This window comes from Chlorocebus sabaeus, chromosome 9 (genome assembly GCF_047675955.1).
Source record: "Chlorocebus sabaeus isolate Y175 chromosome 9, mChlSab1.0.hap1, whole genome shotgun sequence".
Taxonomy (NCBI): domain Eukaryota; kingdom Metazoa; phylum Chordata; class Mammalia; order Primates; family Cercopithecidae; genus Chlorocebus; species Chlorocebus sabaeus.
Genome location: NC_132912.1, coordinates 84,962,820 through 84,967,124, shown reverse-complemented (window position 1 = coordinate 84,967,124; position 4,305 = coordinate 84,962,820). Strand labels below are relative to the sequence as shown.

Genomic DNA, 4,305 nt, shown 5'->3' with positions numbered 1-4,305 from the left:
CTCCTGACAGTGAGCCCAGGAACCCACCAGAAGGAAGAAGCTCCAGACACATCTGAACGTCTGAAGGAGCAAACTCCACACACACCATCTTTAAGAACTGTAACATTAACCGCGAGGGTCCAGGGCTTCATTTTTGAAGTCAGACCAAGGACCCACCAGTTCTGGACACAACTGCACTCCAGCCTGAGTCTCGCAGCGAGACTCCGTTTCAAAATAAACAAATAAATGAATAAATCATGAATTGTTTACTTTTGGAATTTTCCAGGTAATGTTTACTAACCATAGTTGATCAGGTGCAAAGTAGCCGTGGATAACGGGGGTGTGGTACACAAAAATTACCATGATAGTGTTCTACTCAGTACAAACGAAAAACAAAATAACACAATTAAATTTACATGTAGTTTTATTTAGAAAGTTTAAAAATAATTGCGACTAGAATTAAATACTGTAGATTACTATTAGTAATTATTTCTGATGTGACAGATGTGTTGTTATATACTTAATCACTTTCTCTTCCTAGACGTACAAGAAGATATTTCTCAGCCTTTTTTTGCAGTTATACTGAGTCTATGTACTGGACGCTAGACAGGATGTGGGATGAAAGCAGTGACATTTCCAGTACTGGTCCTCCTAAAAATTCTAATACAAACTTCCAGTAATGACCTTGGAGACCCTAGGTTCCAGATTGAGAAGTTAAAAGATAGACAAGGACTACATAGCCTACATCAAGTTTTGGGTGAGTGAGAAATAAATATTGATTATGCTAAGACATTGATTAATGTATGTTAGAAGTAGGATAATGAGAGCATTTCCTAATATATATATTATTATATTCCATGTTGTAACAAACCCCCAAACCACAGTAACTTTGTTCCACCATACAGTGTACTTTTTATAGTGGTTAACAAAGCAAAATGTAACTTGAGATCTACGCATTTAACAAAATTTTAAAGTTACAGTACCACATTATTAGCTGTAAGCACTGTTTTACAACATCTCTCTAGAACTATTTTATCTTGCGTGACTGAAATTTTATACCTATTGAACAGCAAATCCCTATTTCCCTCTCCTCCCAGTCCCTGGCAACCAGTGTTCTCCTTTCTGCTTCTGTGAACTTGACTACATTAGATATCTCATAGAAAATTTAGTATATGCATATAACAGTATACTAGTCAGTCATAAAAGGAGGAAACCTGTCACATGCAACAGCATGCATGAATCTCGAGGATGCTATGCTAAGTGAAATAAGCCAGTGCATTTTTAAAAAACTTTCTGTTGGATCTCTGTAGTTGAAAGTCCCCAGAACTACACCTAAAAGTTATTTGTTTCCATTTATATGTATATTCATCCTATATTTGTTATTTTATCTATTCTTTGAAACACTTACATTTTATTTTTCACTAAATTGTACAGATTTTGCCTCTAACATTACTTATCACTGTTGAATGTTTCTTTCCTCTGCATTTCAATCCGTACCATTTTTGTTGAGCGTCTATTCTTCTGTTGTCTGAACTTGTGTAAAAGCTTTGTTCCCAGTTTCTCTCTTTGCAAATGCATCACCTGTAACTGAGACCAGATTGATTACTATGGAAAGCAAATCAACTTATGTCACCTATTCGTTTCATGAGTTTATTTTTGTAATTTATTCTCAGTCCACTTTTGTGCCTTCAATATCACTTTCTTTGAAGTATTTTCTCATTAACAAAAATAATTATTTTCTTTCTTTCTAGCTGCATATAAACTATAGCTTTACCATAGAGTTTGTAATATTGTTGTAAGTATTTTTCTTTCTGCCAGTTTATTGAATGAAAACAATGAAAGTGCCTTATTTATCAGTTTACTTAGTTACAGTGTAGGCAATGTAGCTTAAGCACCTTAGGTATTAAAAAGTGTGTGCTGTTTACCTATGTAACAAACGTGCACATCCTGCACATGTACCCTGGAACTTAAAAGTTGATGAAAAACAAAATGATCTTATGGCAAGTAAAAAAAAGTGTGTGTTAAACTAATTATTGAATTCTTCATTCACTCTAGAAGTTTCCTTTTTATTTTGAAATAAATTCAAGGGTGTTCTAGTGTTTTACCACCAGCCCCATTAATAAATTTTGTATTACAGTGTGTCATATTAGTTATTTGCTTTGACTAAGTGAATATGTTACAGAATTCTTATTCGTTGAGTTAAATTTAATTTATACTTTGTGCCTATGACAATGTCTTATTAAAACATACATAATGTAAAAGAAAAAACCTAGGTTTGTACTTTCTTGACCAAGAAAATCTAAAACATGCATTTATAAGCATAAGTAGAACTATTTTTATTAGAAAAAATAAAATTGTATATATCTTACAAGTAGTGAAACAAGTTTAATTCGTTCTTATCTGCCATACTGTCCCCCTCACAATTTATTACTTGTAAGCCATTTACATCATTTGCTTCCCTGTAATTTCGCTACTTGACAACATATAATAACAACTATAATAAAGTGAAGTTTTTTATTTTATTCTATTTCCATACTAAGGTATATTAAATTCTGCCTTCCATGTTCTGTGGAATCTCATGCCAAAGGCCTTTTTGAGCAACTGGATCATGATTGCTGCAGCAGGTCTATCACCCTGTTGCTGTAGCCAAATTCATTGTCATACTAGGAAATAAGCTTAATAAAGTGGTTGTTGAGGGCAATGTCAGCTCCAGCATTGAAAGCAGAACAGTGGGTGCCGCTGTTGAAATCAGAGGAGACAACCTAATGCTCAGTGTAGCCCAGGATGCCCTTGAGCAGGCCCTCCGATGCCTGCCTCACCACCTTTTTGATGACATGGTATTTGGCATTTTTTTCCAAACAGCAGGTCAGGTCCACAATTAACAGTTTGGTGATGGGGACACAGAAGGCCATGCCAGTGAGCTTCTCGTCCAGCTCAGGGTGACCTTGCCCATGGTTTTGGCAGTGCCAGTAGATGCAGGGATGATGTTCTTTAGAGCCCTGTGGCCCTCATGCCACAGTTTCCTGGAGTGGCCATCCACAGTCTTTGGGCTGGCAGTGATTGCATAAACTGTGGTCGTGAGTCCCTCCACAATGCCGAAGTTGTCATGGATGATCTTGGCCAGGGGTGCTAAGCAGTTGGTGGTACAGGAGGTGTTGCTGACGATCTTGAGGCTGTTGTCATACTTCCCATAGTTCACGTCCATCACAAACACGGAGTCCTCAGTAGAGGCGGCAGAGATGATGACCTTTTTGGCTCCCCCTGCAAATAAGCTCCAGCCTTCTCCATGGTGGTGAAGACACTGGTGGACTCCACAACATATTCAGTGCCAACATCACCCCATTTTATTTTGGTAGGATGTTGGTCCTGGAAGAAGGTGATGGAATTTCCATTGATGACAAGCTTCCCATTCTCAGCCTTGACGGTACCATGGAATTTGCCATGGGTAGAATCATACTGGATTGTGTAGACTATGTAGTTGAGGTCAATGAAGGGGTCATTGATGGTGACAGTATCCCCTTTACCAGAATTAAAAGCAGTCCTGGTGACCGGGTTCCCAATATAGTCAAATCCATTGACTCTGGCCTTCACCTTCACCATGGTGTCTCAGGGAAGCGGCTGGTGATGCATGAGAATATGCAGCTGTCTGTCGAACCAGAAAAGCAGAGAGCCTGAAATTGTTCTTAATGATTACAAGTACAAAGCAAAATGCCTTAAATGATTTTAAAAGCTTTCTTGAATTATTCAACAGTTCATTTCACCTAGGGGGCAGTGATGAGCTAGGGGAAAACAATGACCACATTGGTACAGTATACTGAAGTGCAGATTGCCACTCTCACTCTTGCAAATAATTTTAATTGCTCTCCTAAATTGTCTGTCTTGGAAAAAAAATTTGAGTTGAATAAATTTCCAAATATTCATGTTTCTCTAGCAACCCACTCACAGCAATTCCAAATTGATTATATGTTGACATTCACTAAAATATTAAAGGAAAATTTTAACATTTAAAATTTGGAAATTTGATATTTTTTATATCTGATGTGTTGGCCTTCAATTTTTCACAACTGCTTAAACTAACTGCAGTTGATTCTCATTATTCACAGATTCCATATTTGTAAATTCCCCTATGAGCTAAAATTTATTTGTAATCCTCAAATTAATACTTGAGGCGCTTTTGCCATCATTTGTGAACATTCACAGAGCAGCCAAATTTTTTATTTGCCTGATATAAAACAGCTAAAGTAGAGCAAGGTGACTTTCTGTCTTCTTGTTTCAATTCTCATATCCTAATCAGTGACCTTTCTGAGATCTCTTTGTACAGTGTTC

At 37.0% G+C, this 4,305-nt stretch overlaps 1 pseudogene; it reads right to left on the bottom strand.

The window, feature by feature from the left end:
• Window positions 1-2,585: 2,585 nt before the first annotated feature.
• On the bottom strand, window positions 2,586-3,605 carry LOC103216177 (glyceraldehyde-3-phosphate dehydrogenase pseudogene; annotated as a pseudogene).
• Window positions 3,606-4,305: the final 700 nt, after the last annotated feature.